This window comes from Corvus kubaryi, unplaced genomic scaffold (genome assembly GCF_017639235.1).
Source record: "Corvus kubaryi isolate FWS band 111438036 unplaced genomic scaffold, C.kubaryi_AGA036_p1.0 37391, whole genome shotgun sequence".
Taxonomy (NCBI): Eukaryota; Metazoa; Chordata; class Aves; order Passeriformes; family Corvidae; genus Corvus; species Corvus kubaryi.
In genome coordinates, this window is record NW_024581130.1 from 8,425,422 (window position 1) to 8,451,275 (window position 25,854).

Consider the following 25,854-nt stretch of genomic DNA (forward strand, 5'->3'; position numbering starts at 1 on the left):
ATACTCGTTTTAGTTCATTTAGGTGCTGAACCTCACTTGGGGGTCTATTGTAGAGTGTTAAAGATTACCACTGTTTTGAAAAACAGAATATATAAACAAAATGGTATTGCTATGACAGGAAAGCAAACCAAGCATCTTTATCTTTTCAACACACAATGAGTAACTGTTGAATGGAACTGATTTGTGACTAAATAGAAGTGTGATTCTATTACCAATCTTAACTTGTGGTTTTATGTAAATGTGCCTGCCTTGATGGGCGTGCCAGTGTTATCAGAGCTTTCTCTGTCAAAATAAAGGTTTGCATCTTCAGCAATGGTCATTTGTAGCTCTTGGCTATGCCAGAGATGTGATTGGAACTTGGAAGAGAATGAGGCCAATGGAAGCATGGAAGCAATGTTTTTATGGAGGTTTTCCGAAAGGCATTACTGGAGAAATGTGGGCAACTGAAACAGCTCTGCACCATATCAGCTCTGGCATTTATGATTCTCTTAATCCAAGATGTATTTTGATGGCAGTTGCTTGGGTTTAGGCCAAGGCTGGAGATACACGTTGAGCTGGAACACGAACAGTGCAAAATGAGAGAAAAGAAGACTAAAGGAAAGCAGAAATACATTACATACTTCCATGTTTGTCATACATCCTTCATATTTAGGTTTGATTCCATTCTAGAATGCACAAAACAAAAATATGAATCTGTGTTTTCAGTTGAAATATGGATTGGCTCAGTACCAATGCTGACAAGCAAATGCATCATCTATCTTAGTGTTGCATGGTGCTGTTAAGGGTAAAAACATAAACTGATTCAAAAGTGCCTCTTCCATGTCAATAATTAAACCCTATAAATTTATATGGGAATGAAACCTTTTTTAAAAAGACATTTTAAACTGAGATGCTTCAAAATAAAGCTTAACTATCAAGCATTGCAAGACTTCATCTACGTGAATGTTTGTTTTGCTTCAGTGTGGATGTGTTGTATTGCTTCAGATGCACTGTCCCCGGTGGAGTTTAATGAATTTTAATTCATTTATCATGGATATAGAAATATGATATCTCAACCTTCATTTTGCAAACAAGTATTCTTCCTGTGTGGACTTGTGAAGTGGGCTTGTTTTCTTGCAGTTCTGGTAGATCTTATTTTATCTCTTCCCACGTGAATAAATCCTCCTTCTGCACAGACTGTTGAAATTGAGAGCTGGTATGAAAACTGTTCACATCACTACATACTACAGTGGCAATAATTTCCTTACCTCTTCTGGACGTTATTTAAATGATGCATCACTTGTGCCACTGGCCTCTTCACAGGCATGGTGTGTTTATGTTGTGGAGTAACCTTGCTCTTGAGTAAAACACAAACTTTTCCTCATGTTTGATGTTATAAAAGAAACAGCTTTTCAATCTCCAAGTCACTTTTGCTTGATTCAGTACTCTAACACAGAATTCTTTATTATTCCAATCTTCATCTCCTTCATGTTTAAAATTCCAATCCTTTCCCTTGAGTGTTCCTCCCAAGTTTGTTTTCCAAGAAATTTCATTGCAGCTCTTCTCCCACATGTCTGGGTGCCTCGTGGATAAACTAAATGACAGGAAGTACTTCAGGAACTTCCCTGGGTGGCATCCAGCATTGTGAGTCTCCAAAGGAGCATGTCACCATTCCCATTTTGGTGAATGTGTGACTCATCTTAAGGACCTTGTTCTAACGTATATAATCTTCATTTCAATGATGAACTTATTAGAATTTTTATTTTTCCTGAAGAAATATGTAAGATTGTATTCTGGACTGTAGTTTTTGTCCTTAATGCTGCTTATGTGTTGTCCTATTTTTATCTCTTCCCTACTGCCCAGTTTTTTTCTACAAAACTTTTATTTTAAAGCTTTTGGGGCTACTTAAAATCAGCCAGCCTGACTTGCATTCCTTTCCATATTCCCACCTGCTTTTTTGCATTATTGGTTTTATTTTAAGATGTTTCACCAAATTGATTAAAATACCAATCCTTGGTCTACAGTTTTATGTGCTGTTTTGTCCAAATTTGTGGGTTTAGAATTATCTGTGTGTTGTGTTTTAAAGTTTTGCTTGCACATCAATTTTGGGATTACTTATTTCTATCCTTCCCCCCACCCCTTTCCTCCATGTTCACCATCATCTGCTGTGAACAGAGTGTTTTATTGTGTGGCTTCCATACATTATCTCTAATTATTGCTGCCTCATCACTGTGCATGTTTGTTTACCACTTTTTTTTATGGATTAATAATTTTTCGCCTTCATTTTTAAATGCAGTGTTTAACTTAGTCTGCCTATGTGCAATTTTTGCTTGATTTGTAATTTTCTTGATCTTTAAGGCATAATATTCCTTGGTAAGTCATTCCTCTGTTGCTTTATAAACCCTTTGCATATCCAAGTGTTCCATTATCATTCCATTTTATAAGTCCTAGTATGTCAACAGTAATTAAAAAGACGGATTTTATTCATTACATTGCTATCAGATACTGAATGGTTTGGGTCTTATGAGAGCTATTTTGAAAACTCAAAGATTGTGCCCTGTTTTTTAAGTTGTACTTTTTCTGAACAATCATGTAATCAGACTTCTGGAAATCTGTAGATATAGATAGTCATTAATTAAATGGAAAAACAGAGTGCCCATGGGGAAACAAACAGCAGACTAAATTTCATCCTGACTGAAACTAGGTTGATTACAGTATAAATGTTATTTCATGGAGGATTCTTTTTCCGAGTATAAAGTCAGGGAGGGCAGGGGACTGAGAAGACAAGAGTGATTCTTGCTTAGCACCTCATTCAGTGGCTGGAATGAAATACTTTTTGCTGTGCAAAGCCATCTCTTGCTCCTGGACTTTGACTCAAACCCTCTTGTTCCTTCAGCTTTCAAAATACAGAAGTGGAACCTGTGTGAGCAAAGTGCACACATGGTGTGGTTTTCATGTAGAACTTGTCTGCTTTTGTTTTTTCCTCCTTAATTCCAACCTTCCTCCTTATTACAGACATTTATTTAAGAAAAAAAGCAACAAAGTAAGTATGAGAGCAAGAGGGAGCATTGCCTTCCTCTGTGTAGTAGCTGAAAAATCCCAAAATACCGGGGCAGGGGCAGCAGGGAATTTCCCTGGTGAAATCTTTTTTTTGTGCTTTAGTTTTCAGTGGTAAAACAAAGTCTAACAGCCAACAGTGAAATCCTGTCTTTTGTGTTTTAAGTATTGATACCTGGGAGAGTATGGTAAATTTTGTAAGAGTGGGTTGTCACCTCTGATCTCTCCTTGAGGATTCTTTATCTTGTCAATAAAGATAAATTGCATTTCTGGGTGCTTCTGAGATTTTGTTTGAATCTGGTATTTCTAAACCACATACTGCCTTCAAATTATAGCAGGTTTTCAATGGTGTTCACAGGAGCAGGCTTTTTACTTTCCCTACACATCTAAAGTGTCTCCATCTCTGCATTGTTTATTTAATCTTGCTGATAGTTGTGAGATAATTTTCCCTTTTAGGTTAACACTACAAAAATCCAGTCATGCCCATAGACTGTGGCAGAGGCTTAGCAAGGACATCTTGCCATTTGTGAGGCCTCCCCTGTTACGTGGATTTTTAAACATGCTTCTCTGCCTAGCTACACCCAGAATCCCTCTCCTGTGTTTTGGGGTCTTTGACATAACATTAGCATAATATTTAGTGAATCATTAAGGTGAAAAAAATACTGGCAGCAGACTTATTAAAGTTACTGACACTTCACCATTTATGACTTCAGGGTCATAACGTGAAGCGCAAGTTTTATTTAATTCCCCTTTCTGTTTGTTGGGGGTTTTTTGAATGTTTAATGAACAGAGTTGAGAAAGAGAAGCTAGTTCACCACTAGAAAGAAAAAAGAGCCAAAAGCACAGAATAATTGCGTTCTAATGTACATACTCTATAAGAAATTTTAGAAATGCTGTCTCTTGCTGAGTAAGAGTTGACAATATTTGATCATAAAATTTCTAATATGGGGGAGGTCAAGGGAGTGAATCAGAATCTGCTTCTGCAAACTTAGGTTCAGTCCAAGTTAACCTTTTTTTTATAAAACTGAAAATATAAGGATATTTACTAAACCTTTGGGCTTTCAGTCACTTGAATTCTTCTGCTTGACCCTTGTGTCCATTTTTCTCTGGTAAACATTAATTAGGTTTAATTCGCTGGATTCTACTTGGAGATTTTTCTTCAGTTCTTACCTGTTGGCTCAACAATTTAGAGGAGATTATGTGCATATAGTCTAGATGCAGTTTAGGATTGAGACGTGAGGGGTTTGATATAACCAAAAGTACAGTGTTTTCCTGAATTTCTTCCCTCCTCTTGTATCAAGTGGGAGTTTGAGGAGTTTTATTCAGTCGTGTTTTTTCTGAGTCTGAAGATGAGCCAAAGGATGTGTCTGCTTGGGTTTTTTTCCTGACAAGGTAGGAAGGACAGTGTATGGAAGGATCTTTATCTTTTCTTGTTTCTTTTTTTTCTCAAAGCAAAGAAGAATCACAGAATTTTTTAGTCCACCCCTTACTCAAATTTGTCCAGGACTGTATCCAGTCTCCAAGGATGGAGAGTCAGCAACCACTCTGGGCATCCTGCTTCAGTGTTTGGCTACCCCCATGGTAAAAATGTCTTTTCTTGCATTCAGATGAAAATTCCTGCCTTTTAAGTGGTGCCTATTGCCTCTTGTCTTGTCACTGGGCACCATTGAATCAAGCACTCAAGTATGTCTCACCTTTACTGGTTAGAGGGAAATGATCACCTCCACTGCCTAGAGTAAAGAATTTGGGGAAGTATATTTTAAAAAAACAAACAAACCAAAAAACCCCCCCACGCACAAAAACACCCAAAAAAAACCCCAAACCAAAAAAGTTTCACACACAGAGGACTTGGAAAAACCACTTTGTCACCCCATTCCCCACTTAAAACAATAAAAGAAGACAAGGAAGGGAGAGACAACCCTACCACTTTATGATGACTTTATTGTGCTACTTCCTCTGAAGTACTCATTCTCTCAGAAATTCTAATCCCTTTATCCCTGCAGCATTTTTGTATGAAAGTTGCATTAAGTGTATCCTGAGACTGCATAATGATTCCAGCTGGATTACTAAAGGCATGCAGTAAGCCTGTTTCATGGGGGAAGCAGGGCTGCCTAATCAGTTCCTTTAAAACCCTTTCAGTAACCCCTGGAGTTTCACTTGCCTTCAGGTACCTGGATGTGACCTCCTGGAGAAATTACAGTGTGCTCTGTATTCTACACATGTTAATATGTCAGCAACTTCAGCTTTAGTGGCTGGCAATGGAACAGCTTTTAAATAAAAATGAAAATCAATTTTCATTTAACAAGTAAATCATATTCTTATAAAAAAACCCAAGAAAGCAGCAAGCTATTCAAAATAATTTTGTTCCTAGTGCTACAACTTCATGAACAGTGTCTTGCACAGCATAACTCTCTGCCAATTTTTATGTGACATTTGCAGTTTTTGTGCTGAACTTCAAAGTTCAGGATCCGCCAGGTGTCCATGTGGCTCACCTGAGCCAGGCAAGCAGTTTTATTCAATTTTCTATTAGATTTTAATTTTTTTTTTTTTAAGGGGAGGAATTTTATTTGCTTTATTGTGGCTAACTGCATTTTGATGACTGGAAAACATTTAAATAATGCTGGGTTTGCAGATTGCTGAGAGGGAGGAGGTGTGAGTGGCATTCTTAATGACTCCATATATTGCAGTCCAACACTGGAGCTGGCCCCTTTGCTGTCTCCTTATCCATTCCCTACCCCAGGAATCATTTATCCTTCCCACTGTGGAAATTCAAGGAATCCTGAGCTTGTTGCACAGCTGGTATAACAGAAGATTAAGTTGCCCATACACTAGACCCAGTGATTGATAGCCAAGGTTTTCACCTAGCAAAGTGCAGTTTTCTTACATAATTACAAGAATTATGTGCAGCACTAAATCTATTCCCTGACTATGAATTGAAGGGTTGTTCTGACTGAGTTATGAAAGAAATTAGAAACTAATTTGTGGAAACAACATCTGTTGTACACAGGCAAAAAAAGCTCTTAGAAGAAGGAAAGAGAATTTATTTCCCTCTGTTTGCAGTTATTTATAAGACAAAAGGAGAAAACCGGAAGTATTAGAGTCAGTAGATTTTGTGCAACACATGTTTCTGTACACAATCTCATTTGCTGAAGAACAAGAGCTCTTGTTTTTAAATACACCCAGGGATATCAGGCACAGGAAAGATGCACTGAGGAAGACACAGAGAGTAGGAATCCATTTCCATACCTGTTTGGCTCATGGCCTGCTGAGCTGGTGAGATCTTTGTCACTAATGTCACAGATCTGGGATGAGGTTACTCGGTAATTAACGCTGCCAGAGACTGGAACGAAAATGATGAAGACTGCTTGAGTTCTGGGAGTTTGCCTCCCCCACCTCCCAAGCAGGTTGATGTTTCCTGAAGTGGACAGTAACCCAGCACTTTACACAGAAGAAAATGCTTTTCCACCTGCATTAGATAACATTTACCTAACCTTGGCAAGGTTGAATACAGTATCAATGTAATTCCCTTACTGCCTTTTCACATTTCCAAAAAAAAATCCAAAAAAACAAACAAACAAAAAAAGCAACTGATTGCATATTTTGCATTTTCACCTGGTTACCTGGGACTTGCAAATAGTTAGCAAAGAATGAGTATGGAAATTTACCACATTTTGCACTACTTCTTCCCTTATACTCCTTCCAGAGACAACATGATATGACCAGTGATACGAAAAAGTTGGAATGTGTAGTGTCCTGGTGTGATACCTATTGTGGAACGTGGCACAAGTTATGCAGGTTCTGTGTAATTTTTATCTACACAAAGAAGATGCCAAGGATATTGGAGGTCAGGTATCAGTCCTGGCTAATTTAAAGCTGGATGGGTTTCGTTGCAACTACAAGTGACATTCATATTTGCAATGGAAATGCATCCTCCAAGAGCATGCAAAAAGTCATCACCAGGATTTGATGCATGAGAGGGGCAAAGATGAGGGAAGAGTCAAAAGTGGCAGCACTGTTATTAATCCAAGTGATTTTAAGGAAAAAAAAAAAAAGGGATTTTTAGTGACTGTGGCCCAAACAGAAATCTCCTGCTTTACAAGAGAAAATGAATCCAATCTTGTCCTTGGGAAAGCAAAACTGATGATGAAGCATCAAAAAAAAGATACTAAATGAGGGAAGAAACCATTGCATAATCTCACCAAGGTGCAGCAATATCAAAATTTTGGATGGAATAAGAGTGAGGGGATCAGGATGTGGCTGTGACTCTCCCTCTGTACAAACACTTGAATATTTTTATATCTTTGGAGTCACCTTTGCTGCTTTTTTTTTTAATAGCATGTCGTCTGGCCCATTTATTTGAACATGGTTTTGGTTCTGCAAATGCTTGAGGCTCCTGTTTGGCATCCACCATTAATTACAGGACAAATGTCGTCATTTTCATGTCAGGTTTGTGAGTGTGATCAGGTATTGTTATTGCTAGTGGTAAATGAACTAAATTATTGCTTCAGAAATGCAGGTTCTTTAGGAAGCTGGAACAGCAACCCTTGAAATTCATAATTTCCCTGAAAATATCAGCCTGGTACAGATTTCTGTGTTAGAAATGAGAACTGAAATCAAGAGAAGCTGAGGAACTCTTGAAGTTATCTGCAGAAATAGTGAAAGCTACTCTAGGTGTTCATTAAAGAAAGGACAAAGTATTTGCACCAGATAATGTGATTCCTTACTCTCTTTTCCTCTGATCAACAGCTGCCCTCTGAATTTTTGCCATTAGAAGTTTACTGGTTGCAGTTCTTTTTAAGGCCACTCCTTCCTTATTTCTCCTGACTTACATGATGCTAATTTAGATAAGTACAGTCAGCTTGAAAGAGCTCGGAACATTTACAACACTCATTTACAGGAAAATACACTTTAGCAGCAAGGAAAATTGCTGCCTCCCTGCAGCAGGAATGTGTCAAGTGTTCAGTTCAGGGATACAGCAAACTATTCCTTGAATACTCTCCTGTATTTGACATGATTTTTTAACTCCACAATCTCTGAGAAACGTACTCAAAGTGTTGGCTGGCCACTCTAAAGGGTCTTTCTTTTTCCATATTTCTTTATTTAAAATTAATATAGACTTCTGTATTAATATAAATGTAACATTTATAAAATTTATAAGCATTTAAAGTTTCTCTGCTATTCAGTTTTTGTGGCTAATTATCCAGGTGTGCAGCTTCTAATGTCAAGTAGTGGCCTGTTAATGTTTAATTTTCAGGTGGACATTGGAAAGTGTAGGAATCTTCTGTGATTTACTCTGCCTTAGTGTTATAATTGTGACCCTCTTGAGTGTTTCTTTTCACTCAGTTTTTACTTAATTAGCTTCAGGATAGTATTTTTCAGAGATTTCTGAACTAAAAGAATAAGGAATACAAGTTCTACAATAATTCTGATATACATAAACTTACAATTCCTGTGAAAAATCCAAAATTAATTGTATAATCCATTTTGTGTGATAATTCCCTCCAATTTGCCAGATATTTAAATGAACAAACATTTCTTTTACCGCTATGGAGCCACAGTGATCTTGTAGAATGCACAAGGATGAAGGAAAACAAGATCCTACAACCTGGTCTAATATCTTGATACAATTTTTAGTCTTCTTACTCCTCTACAATAAATTAATGTAAGATCCTAGAGCTCAGGAACTAAATATTAATGTTGCAATGTAAAAACCTATTGGCACGCTTACCATTGGCTTTAATTAAATAGCTGTGAAGAACATCTAAATACTGCAATATTTTTTAATGCAGTGCTGTCAGATACCAATATGAAAATGTATTATGCTGGAGGTTTTCCACTGCACTTTGTGTTTAAAGAAATTCAAACAGTTACAATGTCAGGCCAGACAACCTACACTTAAAAAATCTCCTGGCACAAGGCTGCTCCTGATGGTTCCTGATCCATGTGAAGATGGAGCTGGATGGCAGGGAAAAAAGGGTGCTGGAAGAGAAAGGGGGATCCCTGCCAGTCTGGGGGCTCAGTTCTTCCACACTGAAATGTTTCCTAATTCCTTCCTTGTTATTTACAGACAGATTTTATGGACTCTCTGCATTTTAGAGAGGAACATCTGCAGCCTCAAGTGCCTTCTGTATTTTAGAACATTAACAATATGAAAAATAGGCATTCTCAGAGATGCTAATAAAGCAGAATATTCTCCCCCCCGCAATTCTAGGCCAAAATAGAGTAGCAGGAAAAGCCTTGTCATTTCTTTTCATAAGCTCTATCTCTGTAATACTTGTTCAGTAGGTTTCATTTAAGAAGCCACTGGGTTTGACTTGTTACTGGAAGGAGTTGAAGGGAACATGTTTGACTTAGAAGAGGGGAAAAAAATCCTTTCAAAAGATTGACAGTGGGGAAAAGAGATTGAACTTTCCTTCAGTGGGACTGTTCTTCAACTAGAACAGGTCTCTTTGCCCTCTCCTAGCCCTAATATAGTATTAGAGAAAAGTCTAAGACGTGGTTTTAAAGAAGTTGTACAGTGTGAGAGTTATTTTTGATACCCATTCCCTTGAAAATATGCATTTGTTCATATGCTGAAATCTTCAGGGCCCAGAAAATGAGTTTTAAAAGTTGTGCTATCTTTGATCTGAGTTCTGTGTTTCTGAACTTCCATGCTGCCTTTTAGAGGCTCTCTGCTGTTGTAATAGATTTGTAAATTGAAAATGAGATATTTGCATAAAATACAGTCTCCAAAATTAATAAAAATACAAACCATTTAAAATGGGTGCTTAATGCCTTTAGGACTTTTTTTATGTGCCCCATATTACATGAGATAAATTTGAATTCTCTGGGTGTTGCTTAGGTGAAATGGGCAAAGCATTAGATGTGTTGCAAGTTTATGCAAGATTTCACATGGATAATCTGGAAAATCAGTTGCAAATTTGGTTCTTATGACAGATATTAATCAATATATTAAAATGTTGAATAAAAATATTAGGGCACCCATTCACATGTAATGAAAACATTTCATCTTGCCCTTTACTGCAATAGTTTCACTTAGATAATATTTGCTGTCCTTGTATGTCTTGATGGTTCTACTGCTAGTGATTTTTTTTTTAATATAGTAGGTTGAGTTTCATCTCTGTTTTGTCAGTATTTATCTATGTGTTAAAACTTCAGAAGTTTCTCAAATCCTGCAAATTCTTGCTTACCTGTTAAGTTTTATCTAATTCTGTAAGTCCTTACTCCTCTGGAAAAGGAGCTGCTCACCTGGGGCCTGTGCTTTCTGTGAGCTTAAAATATACTTGAGGATGAGAGTGCTGCATCATTTTCTAATTTAACAGACAGGAAAACCTTCAAAGGTCTGGAAAACAAACCTTCTGGGTATTTTGATGGTGATAAAGTACAGAAGTGGCTGTGGTCTCCTGTGAGACAGCTTCGTGTTGAAGGGCAAAGGGAGAATGGAAATTCTGCTGAAGCAGCAAGAGAGAACTCTTCAGGGAAATGATAGGACATTTTGATTAAACCAGTTGAAGAGCAAATTTCTCTTGTTAAGAGAGGTCAGGGGGAATTGTTTCAGCTTGCTGGTGTTCTCTCTCCTCCCTTTGGCTTCTCAAAGTAACTGAAGTGTGCAGAGGTTTTTTAATTTTCTTTCAAGATTTATGTGTCTGTAACCTGACTGAAGCAGCACCTGTGCTGCGCTGAACAATAGCTTATTATTCACGAAGAGGGATGGAGTTTTTAGCTAAAAATATTATTTTCTGCATAGTTCTACCATCAATGCTTCTAATGCTGTGTTCAAAAATTTTATTTTCTTAGAAAAATATTGAGTAACGGTAGTGTTAAACTTGTTCTATTATAATGATGTGCCCCTATCCAAATTGGTGTGTCACAGTTCTAGTGAGTCTGTACATGGAATGGAAAGAGGGTTGTGCCTCAAATTTGCTGAAGGTTCTTTTCCATGGAACACTGGCGTGTGAGAAATATCCTGGTAGGTCAGATCAGAGTTGTTCCTTTGGAAGATGCAGCGGAGGAATGGGTTGTCTTCCTCTTCTGTGGCAAATAAATCTTGTCTGCTAAAATGGAACAATAATGGGGACAAGCTGTCCAGCACCTCAAACATTACATTGCACTGTCCTCATGTGAACAGAGAATTGATTTCCAAGTGGGACTGGAAATAAATAAATGAAACAAAATCTTGTGTTTGGCGCTCCCCAAACACGGCGCATGTGCTTGAATTTATCTTTTCATTGGTTATTATTATTTAGTGACTGCTGGTTTTCTTTCTCCTGGGAGCTGATGCATCTGTCTCCAGCAGAGACTGTTTGTTAATAGGATTATGTTTTATTTGACTTGAGTAATAATTCATAAAATGACACAAAGTGCTTTAGAAATATTCATAAAACTTTGAAGCCCTCGGCTAAGGACACAGTTCTCACTGTATATTGGAATCCTTGAAATACATCTAATACTTGGGGTTTAATAGCTCATCTAGTACAAATAAAACTTCTAATACTTCATCTAGTACAAATAAAAACTTATTTTCTGCTGTCCTCCACGCTTGTTTTGTTAGAGAGCTCAGTCTTACAATTAAAGCAGTAGTTAAGGACTTAGGGATCTTGATTTTTATTTCCAGTTTTAGCAGGTTGTAAAGGGAAATGCTGAGTGCATGTGTAATTCTCTTAAATTTAAGTTCTTTGATGCTGTTTCACATTTATGTAAATAATGGTTGTGTGGTTCGTGTACTGACTGCTTTTATTTGCTTCACTGAATTCTCATTACTGTAGGGGAAGTTAAAGCTCAAATTTGTCTGATTTAATACAATAATAGAATGGACTGGGTTAGAAGGGACCTTAAGGATCTCTCTGATAAAAAACTATAAATATATCATCAATATATTGCTGACAATTGGAATAAACTGTTCTTTCTAAACAGTAATTTTCTCTCCACGTTATCCTAATTCAGAAACAGGAGAAGCAAATGCCTTAAACACCCTTGCTTCTAGAAAGGAGCCTGAAACCAGTAGCTTTGTGAGCAGAAAAAACAAATTACAAGTCTGGTATTTTTTGTGCGCATCCAAAAAGGTGTAGATAGTGTAATAGCATTTTTCTTGACTCAGGATTAGGTTTCTTCATCTTATTTACGTGTGCCATGTGATATGATGGAATTTATACTGCAGCTTTTTGATTTGCAAAAAATCACCTTCCTTTCCTGAGAGGACTATATAGGCTGCATTATCAGATGCTACAGTAATTTTTAAAGCAGAATGAGAAAATGTTGCTTTGCAGATGCAGACAAATAGCCAGTGGTAGAATATGTAGGTCTGGCCAAAAATGTAGCTAAAGATGAAAAAGGGATGGAAACTTCTAAATATTCAAGATATTTCGAGAACTTCTTTCAGCTGGGAAAGTAAAAGTTGCAAAATGTTCTTCACAAAGGCAAGTTCTACAATAATTTTTTTAAGGATGGAGGAGAGTTATTCTTACAGTATTTCCTTCCTATAAAGGGAAATTTATAAATAAGAAAAGAGTGTCTTGAAACATGAAACTTGGGAGCTTGACACTGAGTACAGCTCCCAATTTTATTATAAAATAGAGGAGAAATGGAAAATAGAAATGCAATAGAAACTGTATTTCTTTTAGGCTAGTTCTATTAAAGTTTTCCTGTTTAGGTCTAAAGATAACTATCCAATGATGATAATGATAACTATATTGTTGATTTTTATTTTAATAGAGCATGTAGATTTGAGTTAAGATAAGTCTCCATTTCATTGCTTTAGGTCCTTCCTCCCCAGGAAGCATTTCTTCCTTATGTTCTTAGCCAGTCAAGGATGGAAAGAGAACGGACATGGATATTAACTGACGTGCCAAAGGTTTCACAGCAAGTCAGCAATGAAATAAAACATATTCTGAATGATGATACCAATTTTTGTCCACATTAGGCCACAAATCTTAGCCAAATGTACCTGCATTTGTCTACCAGAATGTGGTAAATTGTTCAGTTGATGTAGCTATGATTTGTTTTTCAATCATTATTCCCAGTGATACACAATTCCACGGGCAGGATTTCTGTTGTTCATAATGTTCTAAGCAGCCACTGTGATGCCCTGTGCTCACACTGCTACTCTGGAGAGAAAATCAACACAGCACCTCGAGCCATTTTGTGTTCTGTTCTACTGTAAATTCAAAGTTCTTTTATCAGCGTGGTTTTGTTTCGAGTTAAAAATGAAAGCAAGTATAAGATTTCATTCTTCCTCCATGAAACAGGCAATTTCTCTTTCTTTATTCATGCTCCCACTTCCTCCAGCATCACCTTGGTCTCTGAGTGCCAGTGTGCATGTTAACCAGAGCTGGATGTCCTAACACTCGGGAAAGGGGAAAGAAAGGAAGGCTTTTATGTTATTGTTTTATAAATGTTATATCGTTGTGTAATTTACCCTGATGCTTTCAGAAATTCTCTTGAGTGCCAGCATTAAAAGCTGTTATAATTTGCAATTATGTCAACTGTGTATTTTGCCTGGAATATATTAATGCTTAAAATTCTTTTAATGAGAACTTAATGTGTAAGCAGAGAAGAAGTGTGTAATGAAAACACAGAATAGTTTATATAAAATCCGTGAGAGGAGGAAAGTCTTAGGCAGAAATGTACCCATCCTGTGGGTGAACCAGAGGTTCTTCCAACATGAGTTAGTCTATAAGGCTATAAATTTATTAGGCTTTCTCTTGCTGACAGGTGAAGGAGGTTTCCAATAGCAGACAAATCTCAGCACATGATTCTTAAACTCTCTGAATTCAAAACTGAGCGATTTGCCTTTGTTTATGCCTTGGATGATCAGTTTGTAAATACTCTGCAAATGAAGCTTACCTACAGAGAGAATCTGAAATTTAATAAATGTTTGTCAAATGCTTTGGAGACCCCTAAGGAAATACAATATTTCTACATTTCCCTTAAAGACTGTTTTCATTTATCATATAGATCTATAGAGTGGTTTTGTATTTTTACTAGTTTATGAATACAGTAATGACAAATGTGTGTTTTTTTCAGGACAGAAAATCTCAAAGTAGTTCACATGTGAGTTGTTGGACAAAAACTGCCCCTAATTTGTGCTGCAAAAATAAAGATGGTGATGAGTGAGTGTGTGTGTGTGTGTGCGCTTTTAATGGCTGTTGCATCAAATACACTGACCCTGGGCTGGACAGACACTTTTGTCATGATGATTTTGATTCAAGCACCTGTAAATGTTGGAGCAGAGCAGAATGAAGATACAAAATGAAGACAAAATAATGAATGGGTAAGGACAGGGACATGGTTGTTAATTATAACTGAAAACTTTGAATGAATGTAAATTTTGCTAACTTCAATGTTTTTTAGTACTGTTCCTTACAGGTTTAATAGAAATGGTGAATTTCCTGTAACCTCAGTCCTTTGCAAGAGTATTGTGTGCCAAGATCCTGAAATTAATCTAATTTAGGCATCAAAAGCATGTAGTTTGTTTCTGGATGTATCACTCCTATTTTCTTTGTTTTCTCTCAAAACAGGAAGTCCTGTTTAGGCAGCAACTCATTTGTGTCCCTTTGTGATCCTAATGTTTGACAAATTGCACCTGAGGTGCTGTTGAGTCTCTGCTGAAGAGGTCTCTGCTGAAGAAGATGGGGTGGCAGATTTGAGGCAGACATTCCCATTTATCAGATGAATTCCAGGATTAGTCATAGGCTTGTGGTGATAAAAATTAGAAGCTCGCTTCAGAGCTCCTGATTAATTTTGACGCTCTGCCCTAATGAGACACAGAATCCTGCACAGAGCATTGCAGAGGATAAGGAACTTCATATTTGTGGTTTGGCTCGATTATATTTTAGCTCAGTGATGCATTTAAATAACTTGAGGTCTGGCCAGGCTATCTATATCTAATGACTGATGTAGATTAATTAGGAGACTGGATGTCTGCATGTCCAGAAAGAATAGTGGGTTCATATTCTCTGTTTAAAAGAAATGAGATTTTAATCAGGAGGTTGCTTGTTTGTGGTCAAGGCAGATGGTGCACTAATCATCCTTACAAAGACAGTGTATTGAGTATAAATAATGCGAAAAACCCAATTTGGAGCAGATTATTCATTATTTCTGTAGTCATACTGCAGGAATCGTTTCTTCCTGCCACCCTGTCATTCTGTCTGGGAGACAGAGTGATTGAAAGAGCTGCTCCATCTCTATCTGACAAGCTGGATTTGGGTTTTACAAATGGGTTTTCATTCTTGCTCCAAGTAGGTGTATGTATAATATATGTACTTCCATTGTTTACATTTAAATTAAGATCCATCTCTCTTGATTATTCCACACCCCCATCCCTTATTTCAGCACAGAATGTCTTGCAGCAGAAGGTTGGACAGAACTCTTTGATTTGCTTCCAGTGACAGGGATAGGAGAGGCATTTCAGAACTTTTTGATTATGTTTGAGGTCCCAAAATACATTCAAACTTTTAATTCCTCCAAAGAGTGTGTTTATAAATTTGTAACAGATACAGGGTACAAATCCAAACAGAATATTCTGGATTTTGGAAGATTTATCTTCTGAGTATCTGGCAGACCCCACTAGGGATCTAAGGAAGCCCAAATAAGCCTTGTGGGCTTGCTGTGCTTTGCATTTCTGAGGAAAGCAGGAAAACACCCCACCTATAGCTATTCTCAGCCTGGGAACAAGTTGTGGCATGACCTTCTAATGTCATTTCTCTATGAATGAGAGCAAGATAAATCATCTGTGTCCAAAAAACCCCCAATAATTTCATGCAACACCTTGCCCTCACCCTGTTCTAGCCCATGGACTACCATGGAAGATGGAGAGGGGAGAAAATAAAAGCTCAAGGAAGAGCTAAAGTTAAATTCTTTTTGTAACAAGTGGATCATGCTCTAAAGCTTTTTTTTTTTTTTTGGTGCCTCCACAAGTGCTCTTCTAAGTCACAAGGGTTTACTGCTTTCCAGATAGGGTAGATGGGGCAGTTCTCTTGTTGATTGTGTTCCTTGAGCAGCCAGTGATCTTCCAAATCTTTCTAAGGAACTTGGATATTGAATAGCTGTAAGTTTATGTGAGTTAAACAGCATCCAGTGCTTGGGATGATCTGGCAATGAAAATTAACGAAGGGCAGTAATTATTGTTCAGAGTTATGAAGTGACTGAATTGAAGCTTGGGTGCTTCCTTACTTAAAAAGTTCTGACTGTTTGAATGTATTTGATTTTGTATCGTATTTATCAGTTACTTTCTGTTTATTTCCTAAGGGACCATTTCGTTAATGCATATCAGTGATGGAAATACGTAAATCAAACCCCAAATCTGTAGTGTTACCAAATCTCTGTAGTTAATTAAGGGAGGGAATTAATGTAGGGCACAGGAGAAGGTGACTGGATGCCTCAGGCTCAAGCTGCCATCGTAGCATTGATTCTGAAAGTAACATTCATTTTGTTAGTAAAATACACCAGGTCTAACCCCAGTTATAAGGTGTCAACACTGTCAATCTTGACAAGCTGAAAAACCCCCTAATTTAAAAAGTACAGGTTCCCTGCTGATTGCCTCAGCAGGCTGCACATTTTGAGTAATACATCACTGGATCAGCACCATTTCACAGTTAAGGTGCAGAAACTCAATCTGTTTGCAGTGCCATGAAGTCAAGTGCACTGTAAAACTGCTGCTCAGTGATAGAAAACATAACTGTAAAAGCAGACTTTGTGGAAGGAGTTAAGTGATAATGTGACATGTGCTTGGTGGTTCAGTCACACTTGCCTAAATTCAAATTTCTTTAACCACTAAATTTAATATGCTACTACTGGGGTTTGCTTTTTCTTTTCCCCTTCAGGAGTTTCACACCTAAATGCACTCCTGTCAACTGGTTTGGAAGAGTTAGAAAAGCTTCTGGAATGACAGAAGTGGGAAGACGATTTTTATGCTCTCCCTGAGAATGACTGGCATTTCTCAGTGCCAACAGGTAGAGAATCCAGCCGCATTCCTGGCAGCCAGTGCTGCTTGGCACAGCCCAAGGACTCCAGGACTGTGCAGGAAATGGCCAAATTGGTGGTTGTACTTCAGTCTTCCTGCTTGTTGTATGAGAATAATAAAGCTCACTCTCCTCAAATGTGGGTTGAAGCTAAATTCAAGTGTGCAAAGTGGATGATATTCATTGATGGAAACTGCTGATAACATGAGAAATGCATGAAAACTGGTGAGGAAGCTGTTTTAAGGTCGAACAGTGGAACTTAATCAGTTTTGAACACATTAAAATCATGCCTTTCTGAGCTTGAATCACTGGATACTCATTTATGTTTTGGCAGGACCTAAGAGAGGACCTAGGCTCTCTTAATCACAATCTGCCATCCTTGTATCCTTTCTCCAGTGTCTCTGAAGGGCACCTGAGGTGGAATGAGATCAAAAATTGGGCATTTTGGACACTGCTCATGTTAGAAATAAAACAAATGTGATACCTGAAATGAAAACTTTCTCAAAAAAATTTAAAACTATGGTTCCAGATATGCCTTTGTAATTTTTTGATGTCAGTCAGAAATCAAAATGTATTCTGTGTTATTTGATGCTAAAATCTCCTAGAAACTTTTTTCCTTCAGGAACTTAGTTATCTTGCTGGATACTTTTAAGTCAGTATCATTCAAAGTGCCAGAACTTGATCCTTTTTCCCAGATTTAAAACCACATTTTTCCATAACTAGGTGTGGGGAATTTGGAAGGTGAGAAGGAGGTAAGGGCAGCTGCATTGGATCCTTGAGGAAGAAGTTGGACTGGAAATGGCTGCTATGGTCCATGATAGCAGCAAAGCTTCTGGATAATGAGGGAAAGGGGAAACCCCTATTCTCAACTTCCCTACCATCCTTTCCCCTTCAGCCTTCCCTCTGCACCCCACTGAGCCACTTCACACCTTATGCTTGCTCTGTGGTTACTGTGAAGCTGCACTTGCACTGCAGGGAAGCTTTTGAAGTGCTGTGAACTTTTTGGTTCTTTCAGTGCTGCTTTTTGACTGGATAGCCCTAATGGTAGGGAAAAAAATTCCATGCAGTGCCTCACTGTAACCTGCCTTTTAGGCGTTATGTGACTGCTGCTCTGTGATCTCCCATTTCTCTTCTTTCCACAGTGGAAGTAACACAGTCTTAAGTAGCAAACTCCACATTTAAATTGGTGACACACACTTAAAAGTAAAGCCTGCAAGAGGGTATCTTAGAAAACAATAAGACAGTTGCTCTAGGAGGATTCTATCTTGTTCTTATTTCTTGAAATGAAATAATTTTATTCTGCTTGGATTTTTTAAAACCACCACTTTATGGGCAGCAGAAATCTCCTAACAAAACCCATTTGATAAAATAACCAAGTTACTTTTCTGTAAAGATGAAATGATGGAAGGGATGATATATTTAGTACCTGGTTATCTTCCATAAAATCTTTTTATACAATGATACTGCAGTTTAAAAAACCTCATTGAAGACCATTAATGAAATACCAAGTCTGTTGATAACAATTCTAAATTATCTGTCATGAAAAAGGACACTTGTTAGAATTGTCTTCTTTACTTCTATACTGAATTCATAGAGAGGATTCTGAAGAGTGATATTTTGAGAAGGAATGCTTTGCTTCATAGTAAATTTTTTGCTAGATATGTCTTTTGTACAATACAGTGCATTTTCACTTGAAAGGCTGGAGTATGTGAATGAGGGTGTTTTGTTACAATGGAATAATGATATAGTGGCAGAAGTTTGATGGGATAATGGGATTCCCCAAAGGGTTCCCCAGCACTAAATGAGGATAATGTCACCTAGCTTTCTGAACAACAACAACACTTTCTGAACTTTGTTTTTTGTTTTTGTTGCAAAATTTTAGGCTCTACAGATTGGTAAGGAAAAGGTTTTATTGTTTTTGGGTCTTTTTATGTCCTGTGACTAAAATGAATGTGTAATCATGGGTCATTGTGATAGAAAGGATTTATAAACTTCATGTTATTCTGTTAAAATCATTTGGGACAGGAACAGAAAATGCCTGAGGCATTACCACAACAAAGCAGGATTTCTTTCTGAGCATCCAGAGGACACAGAGAGTGAGGAAGATGGGTGTCTTTTTGCCTGATAAGAGGGAATCAATTTTGTCTTATGTGTATTTTGAACAAAATCCTGATAGAAGTTGTCTGAAGCCTACAGACCACACACACCTAATTTTATTGCAGAATGCTAGGAGCAGACTTTCCAGTTGAAGTTGTAATTGAAGAGTAGTTTCAAGGAAAACTCAGTCTCCTGTTGAAAATTATCTAAGGAGAAGCAGGTAACAGAACAGGTGTCTGAGATGAGAATGCTTAAAATTTCAATAATGAGCTCCCCAAAACGTCAGAAAGATGTTACGTTTGAAAAGGTAAGTTTAAAAAATTAGTTGATATGGGATGGGAAGATGGGTGGAGGAGGAGTGGTGTTTGGAGTATGCTTTATTGTTTTAAAGCAGTATCAGCTAGCAAAAATACCTACTTTTCATCTTAATAGAATAAAGAGAATAGAATAAATAACTCTTCGTGAATAAGAAAGTCCGTGACAGTCACAGGAGCCCCGTTGTCTCTAGTCTAAGAGGACACCAGAAGGCTCCTGGGATGCATTTCACCAGCCCTCACTCTGCAAGCTCTGGAGAGCTGGAAAAAAATCCTGTCATGTGAAGGCCGGGTCAGGCCTGGCAGAGGCTGTCACAGGTACCTGAGGACAGTCAGTTCCTCTGGCAGACAGACAATACACCTGCAGTGAGCGTGGCAGTTCCCTGGTGACACATTTTGGTCACCGTGACTGCGTGTCGTGCGCTGCCCTCAGCTGAGGGTACTGCGCCTACAGTTGTCAGAGCGTGTCTTGGATTTCATAATCTCTACTCTGCCAGGATGGGCTCAGGGGAGTTCCACTCCACTCACATGGAAGGAGCTTTGTTTAACTACCCATGCCTAATTGCAGATTACTCACAGCAGGATTTCTTTCTGAGCAAATACCATAAAACACTGAAGATACAATGGGGAGAGGTAGAAACATCCGAGGCCTGTGCAGCCCCCTTATCACAGGGGGACATTTTGGGACGTCCCTTTGCCATTGCCCCACGGCACCTGCCTGTCCCACTGGACTGATGCACAGAGAGGAAACACCTCTGGCTGCTGGTGGAGAAAGCAGAGGTTTTGCTCCTGATGACTGAATTAGGGGAAGCAAAACAAAGGCAGCTGCTCCCTTGGAGGCAGGAGGACTGATGCATTTTAATGAAGGAAATGCCCAGAAGACCTTAGAAGGAAAAAGGTTTCAAGTTGAACCATATGCACAAGGTCACCTGGGGCAAAGGACAGAAAGGGTTCAGTCCCTGCAGCACAAAACATGACAGTTAAATTGGTTGAAATAAGCTGGGATCTTCCTCTGGAGGATGGATGTTGGACACAAACCATTAGGCAATGTGGAAGTGGTGGACTGCTGGTCCACCTGTTATGCTTTTGAGCAGGTGAAGTGATTTAAGAGATTCAAAGGAAGAAGAGGCTGAAATGAGACCTGGTGTAGCTGTACCTGTTTTTCTTGTTCTCTTTTTTCTCTTTATTTTTTTCTTTTCTGGTATTTGTTGTTTGGTTGTTTTTAGAGCAGAATTTCTTGCTCCATTTTCATTACAGTGATAGGCTATTGAGAGTGCATTTATCTGTCCGTAAATCACAACTTTTCTCTTTGCAGCTAGATTTAATTCACAAATTCAGTAAATCTGTCAGGCATCATGCATACAGTGACTAATGCTTGGAGCAGTATATTGGTAGGATTTTTAAAGGGAAGAAGGGAAGGGGAATGGGACTCATTGCTGCTGTTGGGAAGTGACATCTAAATCAAGAGTCCTTGATTAGAGGAACTGTCCTGGTGTAATGGGAAGAGGGATGTGGAAGATCCCCTATGCTGTGACCGAAATGAGCTGTTCTTTGGATGTCTCCTGATTCTGATGGACTCAGGACTGCTCTGCTTTGTCCCAGATTCTTCTGCTCAAACATAAAGAAAACAGAGGGCCTTTGTCATCTTCACTTATTTTCTGCTTTGACTGAAGCAATTGAGAGTCCTGATCATACGGAAATGCCATATCCAAATAAAACAACTGTGATGTAGTGTTTGAAGGTTGTGGTGTCACGAAATTGTATCCACAAAAACCAGCAATAATGGTACTTTTGTCTTCTATTTTGAGTCAGTATTGAACTTCACAGTCTTTTACTTGCTACTTAAATAACAGTAAAATTTAACAGCCAAGCAAGGGTAGCATAATATTTGAAGGAGACAACATAATAGACAATGTATTTGAATATGAATTCTTTTGCTAGTCCCAGAGAGCTCCTGATGGAAATTTGTAAGGTCATGACTGACTTGATGGTGTAGTTATGAATTCCTGCTGAACATTAAGCACATTGCTATTCTTCTCATCTCTGTTTGGTCATTAAGGAAAGCAATGAACATCGCATGGTGTCAGAAGCGTGGAGAGAGAATGAATTTGGGAAGGCTTCAGCAAAGGTCACATAAAAAAAGGAAAGGGGAAGAAAACCCAAAGTGGGACTATGGTAGCTCAAAGCTTTCTTACATAGGTTTTATAAGAAGTTATTTTATGTTTGTTTTTTAGAAGAGTCTCAAAAGTTTATTGCATATGTTGTGGAAAAGAAGAGCACAGATATACCTTTGACCCTGAGATTGTACTGGATGTTGGGATTATTTAAGAGACATATTAAACATATAAACATAATTAATCACTTACCTGCTGACAGAAAGAGTGTGAGTGTCAGTGATATGGGCTAAACTCTGGGTTGTAGTAAACAGAATGATCTGGGCAGAAAACCCTAAAAATTCTGCATGTGGCTGGAGCATTCTAAGTGCAACAGCAAACACACAGTAACATGCTGCTGTTAAATGATGGCTCCAGCACAGCAAGATTTTCAAAGAAATTCAAATAAATAAATAGCAACTTAACTGAGACAAAACAAAGTGCTTGATGAAATTACAGGCAGACTTGGGCACAGGCAAAATTAATTTTTCATACCAAAGTCCTTCAAGCTCTGTCCTTGCAGAGCAAAGGTGGTGTGACTTTGTGTATTAAATACAGGTTGTTTTCCTTCTGTAAATACGTAACTGCTTTATTTCATTAGGAGCTCTCTCCTCCACTTGACTGCTTAGTAAATAACTTCTCGCTTCAATGAGGTCAAAACCTTCCTTCCAGTCCTCAGTAAAGATTTTTTTCGTGCAAACCTTATATTTTATGTCTCTGTGTCAAAAGCCTTTGTGATAAGCGTCTAAGAGCTATAGTTGTAGCTATTACTGAGTTTTCACTTGTCCAAGGCCATTGTGTGACAATAAGATGCTCACCTTTTCCTCTTTAGGAAACCTATAACCTCTTCCCAAACTTGTCACACTTTATAGAAAAAAATCACAATTAATTTCAACCCATCAATTTTCAAAGTTATCCAGGGAAACAGGTTCTTACTTTGTAAATTGACTTTTTTACTTGATCGGCTACTACTGAAATTGAGTAAAAGCATGATTGATTAATCTTCAGGACTAACTTAAACCTGTTCATTCTGGTGTTGCTTTTCTTGTCATTCATGCTCTGGTTAATTAATATCATCACATTTTAAGAACAACTCTGCCTGGTGAAACTGAAGGCGACCTGCTTCAGGAAATAATGTATTAATACATTGTTGTGGTGCTGTGCTGTTCTGCCTGGTATGCAGGCTGCCTGCTTTAATGGAGGATGTGAGGAATTTATTTTTTGTAAGTAGTGACCTTTTCCACCAGGGCATGTGCTAAATGGCAGCCAGCTATGCATCAGAAAACAATTATGCCTGGCAGTGCAACTGTTCATATGTTCACAAGGTCTTTGAGTTCTTGAGTTTTCCCTGGCATTTAATCTGAGCCATGCACTGGAAAGGAATCAACTTTCTAAAATAAATACACATATTTTTGGAATCCAGACCTGGAAATTATGTTGTTGAGTATCCATTTTTATATTTCACACTGTCTGAGAGATGGCTATATTGTCATTGGTCAGGTGTGTTATTAAATGTTTGAGACATTTTTGCTGCCATTTATTTCCCATTTCAGGACTGATTTGGTATGATTTTTTAAATTGTCTGGAGGAAACATTTTTCAAAAGCATGTGTAGAAATAGGCACCAAGCCTTTGTTAAAAGTCAACAGAAATTGGGCACTTATTTCTCTACCTTTTCCCCTGCTCATAGCCAGTGGACTGAATTGTTGAATTGTTTTTATTTTTTTCTTTTTCTTTTGCATTATTATACAAAAAATGTGTGCTCTGAATGAGTCTAATTATTACTTTTTTCCAAGAGCTACAGAAATGCTATTTATTTGATTCTAAGGAGAAAAGACTGCTCTGATTTTACATTGGAGGTCCACTACATAGAAGTGACTAAGGCATTGTAGTGTAGTCCCAAAACAAAAGTGTTTTGAGATGGGCTGCTTAGAGTTCCCATTTATAAAAAAAGTCAAAGCCATATCCCAGCAGGACTTTATAGGTCTTTTCAGGAGTGATATCAGTTTTATTGGTTCTTTTCATTTGCACCGGGATTTGCGTTTGTTATCAATTTAGTAGGGTGAGAAATCCTGTTGTTGTGAAATCCTTGGTTTTAGAGGTGAGACGTTCTAGCAATAAAAAGGGTTTTAATTCTGTCATGGATATATTTTCTTTTCAGAAGTGCTCTGAATTTTCACACACTGTATTTTAAGCATTTAGTTGTTCTATTTTTGTGATATTTGAGTTAAAAAGAAAGGAACTATTCATATGCTTGCCTGTAAACTATTCTGTTTGAATAGGGATATTCAGTACTTTGTCAATGAGAATGTTGCTGTGTAATAGCACAGATTTACCAGCTGCAGAAAGTAGTTTGGTGTGTTAGTTGTTTCCTTTGGGTCCTATGTTTTTTTAAACAAACCATATCATTTGTAGTTCCTGGCAACATTTCTTCTTCTTTGTGAGTTAGAATGTTACCAAAAAAAAGTCGGTGTTGGAACTAATTTGGAACCCATTTTTAATTAGAAGCAGATGAAACAACTAATAAAAACTTTACAAAACAGAGAAGCCCTCTCCTTCCCCATTTAATTTCCTGATTTTTTTTTCCCGGTCTCACCCCTTGCTGAGCAAATGCACGATTTCTCCACTTCAGCTTGAGAGGAAGAAGCCTTGTGAAAATGCAAAATCCACAGATGCCAAAACATCCACTGATAAAACATCTCAGTGATGCATTTTCATTCATCTCTGAATAACAGCAGCTGCTTTCACTGCTTTTCCTTCTAAAGGGAGGAATTCCTATAGTTAAAATGGTACCTTAAATATATATGCACATATTTTTATGTAGATATATTTATATACACCTATAGCTGCATTGGATTGAAGCACACCTGCAATCTGCTTTGTACATTCCTAGTGGATATAATTAGTAAAATCGTCACTACAGGGAAGCATGGATGAGCAATAGATGTTAAACTTTTAAAATGTATTAGTCTGAATAAAGGCTATGAAGGTTTCTATCAACTGGAACTGGGCCAAAATGGCTTTCTCATTATTTTAAGAACAGATGAACTCTCCTTATTTTTTCTATTTTTTCTTTTTCCCCTTTTGTTTTTTCTTTTTTTTTTCCTATTGTGTAAACATTCAGTCAAAGCAATACTTCACTGCAAAAGCCTGGATTTTTTTTTTTTTTTTTTAATTCTTTGCAGGAAATTATTAGTATCTAATGAATCGTATGCAAATAATTATTATAAAGAATTTTCTAATAATAAATTATAAAGAGTTTTATAATAATAAACTATTATTATAAAGAATACCAGAATTACCAGGAAGTTTATTTTATTTATGAGTGGGTAGGTAGCTAGGTAAAAATATGCTTATATTTCCTATCATGTGTTTGCTACTATGCATGCTGTATTTAAAGTATACATGGCAGAACAAGAGAATTTCACAGTCTGAGATTTTCCCCATGCTTTTGTTTGTTTTAATTGTAAAATCTCAATAAATGTGGATGTTTCTTTCTTCTGCATTTTGCAGTTTACCCACCGTGGAGTCTGACAAGTGTTGGGATATCTGCATTAGAAAGAACCCACATCATTTGATACCTAAGCTATTTTACCTGTCCTGAGAAGGTAAGATGTTCCTTTCCCTCCTGTCCTTGGATTTCTGCTGTCCTTGCTTTCTGTCGTTGGATGGATGGTGAAAAGTTGTTTTCCCTGTGAAGCACGCAGCCTGTCCTGCTGCTTTTAACTGCTTTTAGTTCCAGCCCAGTGGTCTGCGTTTCCCAGGAAATGCCAGCTGACCATGGGAAGAGGCCCAGTTCAGCAGAATGAATCCCATTCCACCACAGCAGTTGGGGAACCTCATGGAATGGCTCTGTGTAACTCCCAGCTCTGAGCAGTTCTTAAAAACGCTGCCCTTTCATGCTTCCCAAATCCTGGAAGCCAGCAGCTCCTGTGAGTCCCCTGTTTCTCTGTGGTCTGATATTCACTCCCCTCTGACATACAGGGGCTGCCCTGTTTGCCAGCTTTTCCTAAATTAGGAAATAGGATCTAATGTGTGGTTGGGGGCACACCAAAGGCAGCTGTTTCATGGAGGGCTCAGCACAGATGTGTGCACTTGGAGCTGGAGAATGAACAGCACAGCAACACAACATACTGGGTGAAATATTTCCATAACTTGTCTTTCTGTAGAAAACTTCTTTTAAAGGGAAATTTTGGGGAAAATAGCTCCCAGAGACAGTTTGCCAGGGCTGATGTGGCTCTTGTAAACTGAGAGGACATCACATCAGCTACCAGCAGGACAGTGTAATGCTCTGATT

General features: G+C 37.9%; 2 long non-coding RNA genes across 3 annotated transcripts in view; one reads left to right on the forward strand and one right to left on the reverse strand.

Moving 5' to 3' along the window:
* Positions 1-3,707: 3,707 nt before the first annotated feature.
* Positions 3,708-25,239, reverse strand: LOC121669320. The gene is made up of 3 exons (XR_006017712.1): positions 25,153-25,239; positions 6,283-6,376; positions 3,708-4,766 (listed from the first exon to the last, which is right to left on the reverse strand). It is a non-coding gene; the product is annotated as an uncharacterized LOC121669320 (long non-coding RNA).
* Positions 25,034-25,854, forward strand: part of LOC121669319 — a 187,901-nt gene continuing 187,080 nt past the window's right edge. The window contains exon 1 of one of the 2 annotated variants that reach the window (XR_006017711.1): positions 25,034-25,165. This is a non-coding gene — a long non-coding RNA (uncharacterized LOC121669319). The remainder of the gene's footprint in view (positions 25,166-25,854) is intronic. The other variant, XR_006017710.1, reaches the window with a different exon arrangement.